This window comes from Charadrius vociferus, unplaced genomic scaffold (assembly GCF_000708025.1).
Source record: "Charadrius vociferus isolate BGI_N301 unplaced genomic scaffold, ASM70802v2 scaffold324, whole genome shotgun sequence".
Lineage (NCBI taxonomy): Eukaryota > Metazoa > Chordata > Aves > Charadriiformes > Charadriidae > Charadrius > Charadrius vociferus.
This window is the reverse complement of record NW_009648041.1, coordinates 3,092,831-3,110,325: the sequence shown is the minus strand read 5'-3', so window position 1 is coordinate 3,110,325 and position 17,495 is coordinate 3,092,831. Positions and strand designations below refer to the sequence as shown.

The 17,495-nt window shown below is 38.7% G+C and overlaps 1 protein-coding gene across 1 annotated transcript in view; it reads right to left on the bottom strand.

Annotated features, from left to right (window-relative positions):
* SUCLG2 (succinate-CoA ligase, GDP-forming, beta subunit) overlaps positions 1-17,495 on the bottom strand; it is a 231,940-nt gene that overhangs the window by 18,115 nt on the left and 196,330 nt on the right. The window lies entirely within an intron of this gene.

Here is a 17,495-nt window from a genome sequence, read left to right as displayed (position 1 = left end):
CTACCAAAATGATATTTCTTCACGGCAACATTACTACACCTTTCTCTAAAGTATTTGGCAATGGCTACTTTCAAAGCAATGACTAATGCGAAACAAGTTTTGTCAGGTCTGTTCTAGACTGGCAATTTTTAGACCTCCTAGTCTGGACAGTAAGAATTGTGCCCATAAAAAAAAGTACAAAATTAAAATGTCTTTTTGTGAACATGCTTGATGCTTACACTTTCTTACATTACAAACAAAAAAAGCCCCAAACAAAACCAGGGTCAAAAACAGTAAAATATCCTTGAAAATTATTTGCAAATGAAGCATCAGAACTAGTTTCCAAGAACAGAAAAATAAGGTCCTAAAGGAATGGCCACGTATACAAAGTTACCAAACAAAGAGTCTAATGAATATTGCTAATTCCCAAGAATACAAAAAAAAAAAAAAAAAAAAAAGGCAGGCAAGTCAATCATTGTGACTTTGCTTTTCCACTCAGGAGAACAAGAAGAAAATAATTCTTAATCTTTAAAACTGACTTCGATTTTCTCCCCATATTGAAAGCTGGGAACTCACTTTACATGAAGATTTCATCTTCTGTTTATAGAAGACACAGGAATCTAGGAGCTGGAATTTTAAGACAGACTCCACATGTTGAAAGATTGACACTGTAAGACTTCACAGCACTGCAGCCATTTGTGATTTATTTTTCCCATCATTACGTGTTCAGCTCTACACCCTGTTTTGAGTAAGGGACAGGCCCAACCAGCACTTTTCAAGCCATCACGGCAAGGGATTTATTTCCTGAAACCAACAGTCATCAAAACCTATCTTTATTCCCTCTTTAGAAATAGCCTTATAAATATAAATACTGTATTTATCTAGAGTATCAAAATACTAAGTGATCGTACCCATCACAAGGGAGAAAAGAGATGAAGAACAGTTATTCTTGTGCTCTAGAGAGACTTGGGATCTTCCTATTTTGTCACCTGAGAAATCTCTCTGACATGTATTCCCCATGCAGAAGAGAATGAAATGCTACAGAAGCTCCTATCTAGGTCACACTGTTTTTCTTACTGAGACAATGGAAACTTTTAAAAAGGAATTCTGTACTTCAAGAAGCTTAATTAAAGTCTAAAAATGCATTGTCATGGGTACTGAACTGCACATACACGTCTGAAATCTTCAAATAATTAAAACTGGTTCTTTTATGGTAACAGTGTAGTCATCAAAAACCTGAATTACTGTGCTCATTAAGTTCCGAATAACTACCACATAAAAATCAGCTAAATATTAACACTTAAGTAAATCGAAATAGAAATAGTAAAAACTGAGAAAGGTACAAAGAGAAGTGACAAAGATACTGAACAAGCTCTGTGTACAGAGAGACTAAGTAAACTGGGACTTTCCATTCTAGAAAAGGAAAGCTGAAGAAGGCTTTATAGCAAAGACTGCAAGTAGTAAGAGAAAAAGGAAGAGGGTACAGCCATTTTGTACCTGCCTCCAGGTAATTTTATTTCTTAGTCCTTAGTTCTTGTTAAGGCCAGAGATGGTGAAAATACCAAAGGGGTCCTTTAACTGTTATTTTTAAATACAGCATATAGTTATTGTGTGAGACTCATTGCTACAGGATATCGTGTGTGTCAAAAGGCTACATGAGTTGAGAATATACAGTAACAAATTCATGGAAGGAAAGCCACCAAAGACTGGTAAATACAAGGATATCACAGATCGCTAGAATGCTGTGAATGTATCAGGAATGTACCCTCACACATCTGCCCACTTCTTGTGTTCTTCGCTAGGAAACTGCTTTTGGCTGCTACTGGAGACAGAAGATCAGACCAACAGAGATCCGAAGCTGGTTCCCACGGAGGTACCAACCCCAGATAGAAGACAGCACAAGTAGAATTAGGACACTTTCCTCCCACCTTGCTAAACTCAGCCTGCAGAGAAGATGTGGGCCAGAGTACTACCCATGAGCTCAAACTCCATCCTAGTCTGCACCAGCAGCAGGTGACCATCAGGACTTGCTAACATCTAACTGTTAGCGAGAACTTTTGTCCCAGAAACATCTCTTCTGAAGACTGGCTGCTCCGGCATTATATATTAAAGACATTCAGCTCAGAACAGAACTGCTGAAAGACGGGTAACGATCTTTATCTTCTGCAAGGTTTATATAAAGTAATTTAAACTAAAAAAAAAGTGACAGTTTAAAAATTAATGACCAGTAATAACATCCCAGCAAACAGGATGCTAAGCTAAGAACTGTATTATTGCAAAATGGGATGACTCAGAAGTTGACGAAGTCGTTCTATGTACTTTTTTGATTGTCTTGCTACTTGCAAAATCATAAAATACAACTTAACTTTTTTTCCCCCCTTATAACAAGGGGGAAAAAAATTGGCCTGACTCTTTGACAGGTACAAATTGGTGATGTCACTTTACTCCTAATAATTTAACTTATCATCTTCATTTTCACTAAATTTTTTTCACATATTTTCTGCATTAAAAAAGGGAATCACCTGCACAGACATAATTATTCAATAATGATCTACCAGCCACTTTTCACAAATTTATCGAAGCATCTTGTAATAAAAACAGCCAAATGTTTTAACCACAACCCCAAAGTGATATAATCAGCAAATCTGAACCATGAAAGAAGTTATAGAGCTACATTAAGAAACAGATGGAGTAAGCATAAAACAATCACAGATAAGCCAGCATAAAGGAACTTAACTTTAGATTAATCAAGGTTGAGATGCTCCAGGCAGCCATGGGGAGTCGTACACATTAAAATTAACAGGAGACACATGTAAATCACAGCCTGCTTCTAATATTTCAACCCCGTTCTGTACAGAGCACCACATGGAATTGTAAGTCTCTCTGTTAACCACATTCCCTTGCTTCACAAGTGTTTTTGCAGTACGGGCAAGGAAAATGTATCTAGGAGAGTAATTTTTTGAGCTTTCCAAGCCTACCTAAAAAATCTAGATACCTGTTAACTTGAATGAGAATTAGAAAATCTTATGAGGATTTAAAACTCGCACAATAAATTGCAAAAAATGTCAGAATGAGCCTCAAATGTATGCAGTCATAACAGCTGTAACTAAGCAAGATGAAAACAAACAAATAGCCAGCAAATATTCCGTTATAAAACTGACCATCTATCACACAGCCAAAAGCTGTCACTTTGCTTCAGCAGCAGACTTTTTCTAAATTCAGATTTTCTGCAGTGATCAATACTGTATTATATTGGCAACTTAACTGTAGTTCCTTGGTGCAGGAATCCAAAGATAGAAATAAAGAGCCAAATCCCAAACAAGAACTGCTTCAGAATCTTAGTATAGTGCAAAACTCAATATTTAATGCTAAGCAAACAGCTAAGTCCAGCACTATCTCATACCTTTTGACATCAAAATCAGATAGGCAAGTATATCCAAAGCAGATTAATTATTCGACAGCTTTGTAGCATGAAAGTGAAATTACAGGTTTTTATCTTCTTGTGGCAACTTTTTTTTTTAATTTCACTGCTGGATGATATACAGAAAGGAAGAATTTCCCATTGTCAGAACCTATTTCATCACCTGAGAAACACACCCTGTTCTCAGACACACACAGTACCTAGAACCAATCGTGACTGGGGCTAAGCTGTAAAAATTAAAACAAAAAGTCTGTATTTCAAAAGAAAACAACACAAATAGTTCTAAGCAAGGAAAGTAATGCAGGCAGAAATGATTTAACGCATGTATTGTGCATAGTTTTTGTTAATTACTTTTTAAGTACTTAAGCACAGTAGTAGCTAAAGAGAACTTGAAAGAGAGATTACATAAAAATGCTTCCCAGTGGGTATTTCACGCTGAGCCAGTCTGCCATAGAGTGCTGATTAATCAGGAAAGCACTGCCTTCACTTTCAAGGCCATTAATGGCCCACCATAATCTCATTCCTACCTTCTCATTTCAAGCATCAACAGGGTAGGCTCCTGCCTACATTCTGTCCTGCCAGTTGATGGCAGCCACCAGCTAAACTTAAACAGTCATCTTAATGCACTTTCTCATGTCTGAAAGAAGCTTTACATTAAGATTCCCCTGTGCCACTCCACTGACACCTTTTAGTCACGACATCTACAACCTCCCAAAAACCTCCCGGGTTGGCAGAGGTAAAGCTCTTGGCAACCTGAAACCCTTGATTGTAGCTCTTGGTCTCCATTTTCCAGCTTGGATCCTACTGGAACCTCAGGGCACAAGTTCTGTAATGGTTTTAATCCAATTAAAGCATGAATGGAAAGAGAGAGGTGCAAGACCTTGCCTTTTCACCGAATCTGACTTAGCTGTAATGCAAAGTCGTACCCTCCGACTGTCAGCTCTTTGAATTAAAGACTTGGGTTTTAGGCTGCGTTGATATACTGTCTGGCACAGTGAAGTCCTGGTCCATCAAAAGCCAGTACAAAAGGAGAAATACTACCAGTAACAGGAACTGTAATGACACTGTACTGCAACAGCAATTAACCTAATCCAGCAGCTGCAAAATGACAGCGGTTCCGCTGCGAACTAATATACTGGCCCTGAAAGCGAATCCACATGCGCTTCAAGCTATTGCCTTTTAATTCACTGTAGTTGTCATTTCAGTGCTACAATTCACCTCCACAGGAAAGCACTTCAGAGGAAGGCAGGCGCTGGCAGGCCCGCAGCCCGGCCACGCGTGGTAGCCATCACCCCACAGCGCCGGCCCCAAACAGACAGGTTATAGCTCTGGGGAGCAAGCAGATGACACACGGAGGTGTGCTCAGAAGACCTTACTCATGCCCTTTGAAAGGGATGGGAACTCAGTGGTGCTCGCAAAAAAAAGACGATGGGCAAACTCAATACCTTTGCAAAAAGTTCCTGTTCCAGAAGGCCCATCTTTTTTGGGTGGCAAACATCAGAAACACATTTCTGTGAGGCGTCAGTCGAGGGTACTCTGTCATGTTCGGTCTTTAGGGTACCAACGCACAGTCGAAGAGCTTTAATTGAAGAACTGTTTCTTGAATTCATCGTTTGCTTGGATAAGGCCATCTACCAGTTAAGTGTGGGCGCACACGAAACAACTCCGGCCGAGCGCTCCCCGACGGCGCGGCCGGCCTGCAGCGTCCCCGCGCCGCTCGCCTCCCCCACGCCTCAGGCTGCTTACACAGAGCAACCGAAAGGACTCGGGTTTACTTCTGCCTAATTAAAACGTTTTAGAAGAATTTAATTACAATATGCCAAACCACACAAATGTAAAGATCTTTCCTACAGAGAATTAGTGATGAATTGAATGATTTATTTTTTTTTAATCAAACTGTTGGCAAGCGGTGTGGGTTTCCTGTTTGTAAACAACCATACGAATGCTAAACATATTTATTCACAACTTGACACGAAATACAGCTCTGTAATTAATCATTTCCCTATCTAATTCAGACAAATAAAACCCCAAACTTGTACCCCTCAGTTATTATGAAATAGTCAGCTACACATAAATGAATAATTATCTGAATTATCAACTATCTACAGATGTGCGGCTCTTTTCAGTCCAGACAATGGCACACCCCTGACGCACGCTGGTAATCTCGCACACATTCACTGCTTCTTTGTTTTAAGTGAGAAAATCTCCTTACATATTAAATAAGCTCAATCATGGACTATTAAAACTATTGTTTCAGGTTATCTATTAATTGCAGGCTTCCCTATCTATATTCATGGCTAAGATGCCAGCTCTCTTATTAATTGAAAAATGTCCGCATGAGTGGGTAAAATGTTAAAGGCCATGGGTTAAGACTAATTCTGTAAGAATAAGGTAACTCTTAAACTGTGAATAGTTGTCACTGGAATTAACTGCTTGAAATCCTGTCTTATTCTGAAAACATAAAGGCTGAGTTTCAGATATAAAAAAAAAGATATCCATTAGAGCTTATTTAATTTCACAGGCTTAAATAATTTGCAAGAATAGTTTGCTTTCCATATAAACAGATGTTTAGATCTGAAAGACTGTATGATTGCACTTCCCATAAAACCTTATTTTCATCTTTTGAAATGCAACAATTAGGAGTCAATACAAAGACAGAGTAAACTACGTTGCTTATGTTAAAAGATTAAATTCTTTGCAGGAATGTTATATTAATCCAAAATAGACCAGAAATGTAATCCGCTGCTTGAATACGGTTTTGAATATAATGGCAGCATTTGTACGTTTTTTTTCTCCACTTAAATGGGAAAAGTAAATTTACAAGATCTTTACAAGCTCATTACATTCAAATAGAAAAAAAGCCATATGCAGGTGTATTGCACAAGTGACATCTTTGACGGACAAAAAACTTCTGCTGGTAAAAACCAAAACAAACAAAAAAACACAACACAAACAATTAAGGACACAAAAGATGTGCCAAGACCTAGACTAGAATAGCACGATGCCACTTCTTTCTAAATGCTCTTTTTCATTGTAGTTAACCCTTGAACTAACAAAATGCCAATTTCTTACCGACTTAATACAATATTGCTCCAGAAGTCTAATACAGGAACTTAGAAATCAACGACGCTGTTTAGATACCTGTAACCCACGTATAGTATTGCAAGCTAGTTTTCCTTGGTGTGATGGAAAGAGGAGTGGAAAGGAGGGGAAACAATTTAACTTTACAATCCATGAAGTCAACTGAATGATTCTTGAATAACAACAGATAATAATACATTCATTATCAAAGTTTCACTTTGTCATTTGTCTTCAGTGTCTGCAACTGACAGATATAGTCATTTATAATCCTTTGCCAGTTGCAGACTGGCAAATTCTTTTGAATTAGTCCCTTGACTTGAGCCTCAGAATTTAATTCTTTCCATAAACGACTGGGCAATGTTTCAAAACTTTGCTTCAAGACACCCAAAAAGTCCTATATCATACCTAACAGAAAAACCAACAGGCTATTCCCGGGTGTTTGCTGGAATGCTGATTCTCTTCAGAATTAAACACAACCTGGATGAAAAATTTAAGAATTATCAAAAGTAAAGTATCAAGAAAATCTCTTTGCCCTACAAACTTGTGAACAGTTCCAATTTTGATCGAAATTAGAAGCATATCTAAATCTCCAGGGACATTCATTGAGTAAAAAAAAATACTGTTTTTAAATCTGTTCCACTGCCTATAATTCCTTCTCACCATAAACGCCTGAAACAGAGTGAAAATTGCTTTTCATATCAATGAAGAAAAATACTCTCCTTTTAGAGTTACAAACTCTCTTCTTTGTTCCAAACCCAAGAGTGAAACGCTACTGGAACTGCATAAAGAAGAATATATACTTAAAAAAAACCCCCAACAAAATAAAGCCAAGGTAAATGGTACAGTGATTACTGTATCACTCCTTTCATTTGGGAATTATTCTGATCATATGGAATTATATAGATTGTTCACAAAATCGTCCATGAGCACATGATGAAAGCTGTCTCAGAAATGCGATGATTACCAATCGCAACTCCAGGAAACACATTGCTGCAGACAAAATTGATTCAAATGAGAAATGATCAGAAACAAGAAGCACTGGAAAAGAGTGATAGGTCCTTGTCGAAACCATCAGTGCATTTTTCTGATAAATACTCAAATACTTTGCAGTCACCGTTTCTTGATTTTTCAACTAGCCGGATGACAAACCCCAAATATTTGATTAACAATATAGCAAGAGGCTTTGGAATTCAGAATTAAAGAATGCACTGTGTCAGCAATTATGGCCACTCATACGTTATAATTAAAATACACAAGCATTTGTAAAGGTTCCTTTGCAAGAGATTACCAAAACAGTTACTTGATGTGGAAGAAAAAGCACCGTCATGGATTAAGAACAAGACAGGTCGAATTCAAAAAGCAAAATGCAGAGTGAAAGCGTCAGTGTTCGTTTTGGCAGATATCTAGCAGTGAATGCCTCAAGGTTTCATTTAAAATACGTAAAAGTTCTCTACAAAGGTGAGGAGTCATACAGCCAGTGGTCCAAAGAAAGCCAATTAGCTGGCTAGAGTTGATGAAAATCATAAGGAACAACAACACAGCAATATTGAAATGATCCAATTTACCAGTTCCTGCCCTCTTTCACCTGTGCACGTATTCCTCTCCTCAAGGAGAACAGTAAGATTATTGTACATGGTAGTGTTTTATTCGTCCTGTCAAAAAACCAACACCTGTTCAAAGTCCAAACAAGCAAGTCTGGATAACAAAGCAACTAAATATATGTGCAAAATTCTTATTTTTTCTATATGTTTTCAAATATTCAATGAAGCAGACATTAGGAAAAATCTAACGCAAAACAATTTTGCGATGGATTCAAATGTAAACAGGTACGGTACTTCACAGAGCCATCAACATAACTGCACTTGTATTTCACTAATCCTTATACAATCAATATATTTACTTGTTCACATAAAGAGAACATTCTTTTATAGTCACCACTATCAGAAGTACAGAGAATAAATGAAACAATTTAAAAGAAGTCATTGCTATTGAAATGATATTCTCAGATTCACTTTTATAAATATATTTAACCACTCCACGCATATGGACTATATTGTCAAAATACCACGTTTTAGTAAATTTTAAAAAAATATTTCAGGAAATGTGAGTAAGATTTTTTTTATTTTTGGTTTCTAACTGCCACTTAAAGGGTTTCTTTAACCTTTGTCTTTTAAGTAGCTATCTGTTAAAGGTTATTGTCAGAGAAATAATGACTCGCAGAGATGACAGTTCTGATCTAAACTGGTAATGCTTTTGCTCATGTCCTATGTTTACTGATTCTGGATTGTTTTCCTTGAAGGACAGGTTACCTGGGGCACAGAAAGCTCACTTTATTGGTGTTTCAAAGGCGGCTTATTCAACATCATCCTTTAGCGCAAATTGGCAAGACAAGACCAAGGACATGACATATCACTGTCACCAGGATGTTTGGATTCTTAGTCTAAACAGTTATGCCTCAAACTGGCCATTGTTTTTTGCGCTTATTTTCAATGAGCACTCATTCAATGTCATCATCTCAGTTATTTTCTGGCCTGGGCTTCAAGTTCCTAGAAAATTTCCCTTCCTGCAGAACAACTGTGGTCCAGTTAATCACCATCATAGCCTGCCTCTATTATTACCTGCTAAGTTTTGATTACCAGGACCTCAGCAAATCCAATATCACTGATTTCCTCTTATGGCTGCAGCTGTGATGATGACTTCTAGAAAACACTGGAACTGGCAGAAAATGCTGAAGTAGTTCTAAACTGAGAGCTTGCTGCGTTCCCTTTGGCATGATTCATGCGTGAGTTACAAAGCTACTTTTGAAATAATTTTTCACTCTTCAGGCTTTGAAATCAAAACCCAGGAAAGTCCAACTTGTATCAGTCCGAACTCTTCTACCATACCCAACACTGTGGAACTGCAACCCTGCTTTATGCTCCGCGTTTATTATTTGATGATTTAATTCCACAAACACATCTAATGGCAGAGCTGTGAATGCTCTCAGTTAACAATGCTCCACACGAAGAAGGCACTGAAATCCTTTCAAACATTTTACAGCCAAACAAGTAAGAACTTACTTATTTACAACTCACAAAGTCAGACAACTGCCTTGGTCAGGATCTATATTTAGCTACAACCACTGGTTGTAGCATAGGCAGGACACACTCTCTTAAAACACAGAATTCTGCAACAGTGCAGCTTCTATATTGCTGAATACAGATGCCACCAGGATGTTTGGATTCTCAGTTCACTTACTGGTTATTTTCAGACCTTCACTGGTATGGCACACATTTGTAAGCATTCTTCTAAAAGCATGTTAGTCCATCTGTATGTCAAAAAATAAACATGGACACAGTTGAACACTGCACACAACTGCAACGCAAAACATTCACATACAAACCCTTCAAGAAACAAGAACCATTTTATTGATTTCTGGAGAGTTCTTTTGGGTTTCCAATTATGAAAAAGCTACAGGTAGCAGTTTCCTTCAGTATAACGTGATGCTGAAGTTGTCGCCTGTTTCTCATTAATTTTTCATTTCTACAAGAAAACGTCTTTTCTGGGAGCACTCAGTGGCAGTACAGGTCGGTTTCATTCACTTTTCAACACCAGACATGTATTTATTCCTAAGTTTTTAATTTCATTGCATAGCTTGCTATGCAACTTGCACACATCAACCACCGCAGCAGACAGCTTTTCACCAAAAACTTGTAACTTGACATATACCTTGTCTTGCCTTAGGCTTAAATTGATTAATTCATCTTTCACTTGTGGTAAAGCTTTCCATTTAAAATATTTTAGGAGGAAGAGGCAGATTTTACAAACTGAGCCAGAAAGAGGACTTCCAGCATCTTTGTCACATTTTCAAACTTGGTATCGTGCACAGCTGTTAAGGAAGCCTTTAACTTATTTTTGGTGTTGCTATCTACATAAGTTTATCGTCTGGAGGTATTTCTTCCTGTGCCAAAGATAAGGACTACAAAGCAATGGCTGTCTTGGTCATTTCTCCTCTTAGAGTTGAGATTAATTCTCACATTCTCAGATTTTTGGCAAGAAAATGGAGTCAGAGAAAGCAACTAGAAGAGTTACTCAGAATCTCAAAAATTCACATGACTTAAGAAACTCAATCTATTACACTATTGATTGGAAGGTTACACAGTAAGTTTTGACAGAAAATATCTAATCCTTTAGAAGGTAACAACATACTACAATTGGTAGCACAAACTCTGGGAGTTCAAATGTGCAAGAGGAATCTCAAGCATAAAAATAGATTAACTACGGAAAAGCTCACAGGTGTATGCGTAGTATCTGCCCAGACTAACGAATTGGGTATACCCCGATTGAGAATTTCTTCTAAAAAAGACATGTGCTCATTCAATCAGAGGACTTCGAACTCAAGGCAGGAATTTTTAGTCAAGAGTTTGCAGGAAGACAGACTAGATGATCTTAAATGTCTTTCCTAATCATCAAATCTGTCTCAAGGAGCACGTACAGATTTGGCTTTGTATAACCTCCCTGTACCTTAACCTATCGAGCATATTACAGATATAAATTTGGTTTTAGCCTAGAGTAAAGGGTAGCTTACTTGGCTTTCCCCCACATAACTACACCCATAAAAGTTACGGGTGTAGAACCAGCAGATGTAAGCCTGCTCACCTGTACTCATTTTGGTGGCTGTACCAGATGAACAGCTGACCCACAGTTTTTGAAACAAGTTTGTCTCATTAAAGTACTGCAGGTATACAAGGAAACCAAGTTCAAAAAACACTGAACTGGAATGGCAGATACTTGACATGATGCAAAAAGAGTATGTTCCTTAATACAAAAAACAATAACTGAAAGAGATTCTAATGCAAGCACAGTAAATCAAGGCTAGCGTTGCCCTGGATATACATTCAAAGTCATAGAAACTGGAACAACTAGGGCATCTTCTGCAATACTGATGCTGACAGTGCATCAAGAAAGAAAGGGAAGAGGCTACAGTAATTTCAGGGTTCATTAGAAACACAGAGGGTGGGGAAGAAAACAGTGTTTGCCAAATAGAAAAAGGGCAAAATCACTATAGGAAAGAAGCTTTAATTTCAAGCTTCTAAAGTGAGTATTATGAATAATGTGAAGTTAAAAAAAAAAAAATTCCCAAGTGTTTTTGTCTGTATGCTCTAGAAATGCAGATACTAAGTTATGTAAGCACAAGCTTCTGCAAAACATAAAGGCAACACCTTAAAAGTTGTACCTCAGTGATCCTTTCCCCTACATGCCTTGAGCATCCTGCCTTGCCTTTCCTAAACATTCCTAGTGGGTGAATACCTATTGACCGGAGCACATAGCAGGTGCTTCCTCAGCTGAGACAAGGAGAAAATGAGCCATGTAGCTTCTACTTGCCACTCCAAAACCTCGTCTGGACCTTCCCAGGATCCACAGAGAATCTTCCATTGACTTAAATGGGGGCTGGATGTGAGCAAAGGCTAATCCACTTTTCAGCAGCATAACTATGCCTAATAGCAAAAGACATCCCTTCAGATTCTTCTGCTGGCCTTCAGCAGTCCCATAAAGCTGGAGACATTGTCCAATAGGTGGCACCTGCTATAAAGGAACACACATTTTCAGTGCTTATCTTTGCAAAATGTAGTAGTTAAGAAGTCAACAGTAATTTAAGGTACTGAAAGCAAGAGAGTGACATAGCACCATCCTAAAGAACACTAAAAGCAGCAGCAACCTATAGGCACAAAAACCAGATGACTGATAATCAGTGTATCCATCAGCTGCTCCCTTGACAGCTCATTGTGATGGCAGGACATGAGAGGAGAGCAGGGGAGCTCAGGGGAGAAAATAAACTAAGCACATACAGAAAGCTATTCTGCATGGGGTAAAAAAGATGAAGAAAAAACCCCAAATATTTTGTCCATGATTTGTAACCCTAACAAAGACAAAGACGAGCTGATTTTCATCTGACATAACCCCTTTAATAACACAAAATGTGGCAGAGACACAAAATACTCCTCACGTGGTAATGTTGTACAAGCAGCATGTAAGCGCAGTGCATTTTGGAGGTTGCTAGAAAGACCTGTTTTCAGTTAACGCTGTGCATCTGCTGTTCCAGGTGACACTGCTCTCTGGCTGAAGGACAGAAATTGCGAACAGCAGCAGCATTACCACCTTGATTTTCACTTGTATTTGAGACACAGAAGACCACTTCTCGACTTTTTCATACACAAAGCAAGTCTGACTAGCTGGAAAGCAAATGCTACACCATGCTATTCTGCAAAGAATTGTAGAGAACACCGTTGCTGAACACCGAAGACAAGGAACGGTATGTCGCTTGACAGGGAAATCATAGAATCATAGAATGGTTTAGGTTGGAAGGGACCTTGAAGATCATCGAGTTCCAACCCCCCTGCCCTGGGCAGGGACACCTCCCACCAGCCCAGGTTGCCCAAGGCCACGTCCAGCCTGGCCTTGAACACCTCCAGGGATGGGGCCTCAACAACCTCTCTGGGCAACCTGTTCCAGTGCCTTACCACCCTCAAAGTGGAAAACTTCTTCCTAATGTTTAATCTAAACCTGCCCTCTTCCAGTTTAGAGCCATTCCCCCTCGTCCTGTCACTACATGCCCCAGTAAAAAGTCCTTCCCCAGCTCTCCTGTAGGCCCCCTTTAGGGACTGGAAGGCGGCAATAAGATCTACCTACCACATGCCAGAACAGGGAACGGGGCTAGAGAAGGAAGGATGTTTAATGGCAGCCATGGTATCTCATTTAAACATGACAACAAAGCTAGAAGCACCGTTACACGGCCTGTTCCCTCAGCACGCAGCTCTACACACCTTACATTGACATTTCTAAAACTGTATTTATCCTGATGTTAATGGACTTTGGAGCCTGAATTAGTGAATAAAATAAAAGCAACCTGAGCAGGGGAAATTTAAAACTATTATTAATCCCATAGATTAATAATATTAGTGACTGTTCACCTAGCACGACATATGATAGACAGGGTAGCTACTAAACCATTCAAACCATGTATTTTAGAAGTCTGTATGATCCTTCTGCTCTCCCCCTCCTCAAATATTTATTTTCTAATAGCAATAATGACCTCAGTATTCAAGGCAGACTTTGAAGATTAATGACCAGTGGAGGTTAATGGTCCTCAGCTATTCTTCGAGCCATCAACTCCTCCCAGCCGGTCATTAATCCCCAAGAAATGCCTTAATGCTTCACTTATTACTGCTTAAGCATCAAGCTTGTAAATTTTCAGGGCATTAAATCTCAAAAAGTAACCTTTTTCTCTTCATAGGCCACTATTTCAACAAAACGGACAGATGAGATGAAATGAAAGTGACTTCATTTTATAGGGATTCTCCTCACCTTTACAAAACAATAACATTTATTTATACTTATTTGCATTTATTTGTTTTGTACACTAATAAATAACATCTCCTTTCTTGTCAATTCAGTAAATTTTCTGACAAATGCTGATGTCAAACCTTCTTCAGCCAGCATGCCAGCAGAAAAAAAACCAAACCATAATGAGAACAGTTTTTATTAGTTTCTTTCTGCTGCAGGAAAAACAACAACATGGAGGAACTACTAAAACTCCACACTTCTGCTGAATATACCATTGATCTTTGCTACCTATATAAATATGCACACATGCACATGCACTCGCCACCCCAACTCCGCACCAGTGACATCTGCAGCAGGAGACCACACTAGAGGATGTGGCATTGCACAACTCAAGGCCACGTGATCTGGTTTCCAATACAGGGTCTTCCACTGACTGTTGGGTAACCTTGGGCAACTTTTTATTTTCAAGCTTTAGGTGTTTAGATCAAAATGCTTAAGGAAAGGAAGAGCTCTACCGCATGATGCTGAGAGACCTTGATTTCAGCCCAGGTTTCTACTCAGCACTGCAATGTAAACAATTACAACAAATCTTTTCCAAGGGCCTGTTAAACTCAACAATCACGTGGAAGTACTTCTGTACACCTAAGTGGTACAGCATGTAAAAATTACCCTTCCTCAAAACTATTTATTAGTCTTTTGGAAAGTCTTCATACATGCTAAAGCACTTACTTGTCTCTAGATGCCAACAAAATAAACCAGCAAAAATGGCAAAAAATAAAGTCTTTATTAAAATAGTGACATCATCAATCAAATTTAATCTCTATCCATTCAGAAGGTCAATTATCCAAATGTGTCTAATTTAGACTGTACCTGATCTAGGCAGCCCATCAATCATGTAAAGGGTAGCCTTTCTTTGCCTTTTTCTTTCCCTTTCTCTTACTCTTTTAAATGGGCATCAAGTTTTACATTCTGCTCCTATTGTCATACTCTGGCTAATAAGACATCTTTTACAAAGCATTCACAACTTGCATTCTCTGACGTTCAAACGGAAAAGAAAAATTCTTTGTAGGGTTCAGTGTCTGCAGACACAACAAACAAAGCAAGTTTTCATTATTTCTCAATCATTTGCTTTGAGGAAAACATCACAACAGATTCAGAAAAATGTTGACATTACATTCAGAAAAAGACTAGACATAATATCAGACTATTATCATACTCATTTATATTGGCACTCAACTAGCATTAGTTGTGAAGGCAACAGGGCTAGCTGTCAAACATGCGCAAATTGACAAGCTATTAGAATGCCAACTGGATGTATTCAATTAGAAAATTTACTCCAGCACTGAAAAACCTTGCTTTTAAGATAAGGCAGAAATGTGGTGTGTGTTGACCAGGAAAAATGATAGAAAATTAATAAGCATAGACAGAAATTTATCTCTTCTTTTCTGCAATAAAAGCTACGAACAAAGAGATTAACTCCAAAATACTAACTCTAAAAAAAGTAATACCCAAAATGAGTCAAGGAAAACAACACGGGCAAGTCTATGTCATGGCTCTGCCCCAGAGATTGACAAGGTCTGTGACCTTCTAGAGACCACTTTGGGATCCTGATCTTGGGACCATTCAGTCTTTGACACTGACTTTTCCCCCAGGTATTGAATAAATTTAGCTCTCAACTTCAAGCAGAGCTGGGGGGGGTTTAACAGCGCTGAAGACAAAACAACGTAAGACCCACAACCCAAATCTGGAACACCAATTAACCCCAAACCCAGACACACCTTGGCACTGAATGACACCATGCCCGTTTCCTTACTAATCTTTCAGAGTAACACTCGTTTCCTCCACCAGTGAGGTTGTGAACTGTGGAGATGTACATGGTCACCACTTCCCACTGGGGAGGTGGATAAAGCCAGCAGAAGTGCCAGTGCAAACCGGAGTGCAGGGGCTGAAAGGAGAATCGGTAAAGGTGAGAGAAGATGGTAGGAATACAGGTTCCCATATGGGAAAGGGCGAAGACACAGAGGAAGAGGGAGGAAATGTAGAGGTAATTCCTGTAGAAGTGTGGACTTACTGAGAGAACACATCTGAAGTCAGATCTTGTTACCAGATGCAAATCTGGAATTATGCCACAGCCTCTAAACCCAACACTTACCACCTGCCACCTTCTGTGAGTGCAACAGGATCACTAATTAAAAAACAAAAAAAAAATATCTATGAGAAGTTCCAGTTACTCTCGAGAGGCCATCAAAACTCTTTCCTTTTTCAGCCTACTTCCTTTTAAAGTTTTCCAGAGAGATGGCTTCCATTTTATTTTAGATATTAAGCGCCTTTTGGCAGGATTTTGTGAGCAGAAATGCAGACTGGGTAAGTGAAGAACCTACTCAGCACTCCTCACCTGCGTTAGGAAGGGCACGTACCAAGCTAATTTCACGATCAAAGTCTTACACTATAGCTCTTGCTGTTAGGAAATGTTTTGATGATATTCACTGCTCTTTGTTTTTTAAAAATGTTTAGTTCCAGTTTTACTAAGATTAAATAACTATACTCCCTCCCTCATGTTTACACCTTTTATACACTTCAAAATGCTCAGCATGTCCCTCTTCCCAGGGAGTATAATTTTTTAACACTTCCCTATAACCCTTTCACCCCCTGCCTCCACTATTTTTCATGCTCTCTTTGATTTATTCAGACACAGAAGTTTTATGTAGGGAGAAAATGAAGGCATTTATGCCAGGTCCAATTTATCAAAACCTACACGGGAATGATTTCAAAGGGTAGGAAATAAAAGTTTTCCCTATTCACATATTTACCAAATGCAATCAAAATTCACCACCTCCTTTAAAAAATATTAACAAGAAAGAAAAAAAGTCAACATTTTTACTGTACCTCAGGGTAGGAAAGGTACAACAGAGCTTAAAAAAACTCTGGACTGGAGAATAACAGAAGATAAGGGAAGTTTACTTGAAACTGTTATGATAAAATTGTGTATGGAGCATGTATGGAAAACTGGTATGTGGGATAGAAAAAAAGAGAACAAAAATTAATAGGAGATGGTGTGGGAACCTCTAAAGGTTTCACCACTGTGAGCTTGGAGTGACAATATCTTTTATGGGTGCAAGAGATATGAATGTCCTACATGGATTTCCCCCCATGAGTGACAATAATCATAAAGATAAAGCATCTGTACCATCACATTTTATTTCATGCCACTTATTTGGTTTCAGCTTTTTGATATTGGTCTTTTGAGAAAATCAGTTTCCATAGAAACAATTCTGTCACTGACACAGCACGTGAAAAGTTGTGTTAGTAAAAAGTTAGCTTAAATACTATTTTGAAATCTGAAGGGTGGTTTGAGTGAAAAAAAACCCCAAAACTGTACTGAAACGTCTGTTATATCTGTGGCTGCACCAACTTCCTTTACCCAGTGGACAGTCAGTGCTCCACTGTACTGTATCCAACCTATGGAGAAACCTTCTCCCTTCATTCTGCAGCCAGTCAGTTGCTGAGGAAGATCAGTATCTCAAAATTTCCAACTCCAGTAGAATTTGGACCTCTCAGATGCACTCCCAAAGGAAGGATTCAGTCTTAGCACCCCACCTTATATAAAAGGGGAGTCCTGCATTCAACAACTTATCTGCTTTTGATCCTAAATCTCAAGAACCAGATCATCCCTGCCTCATCTATTCCTGCT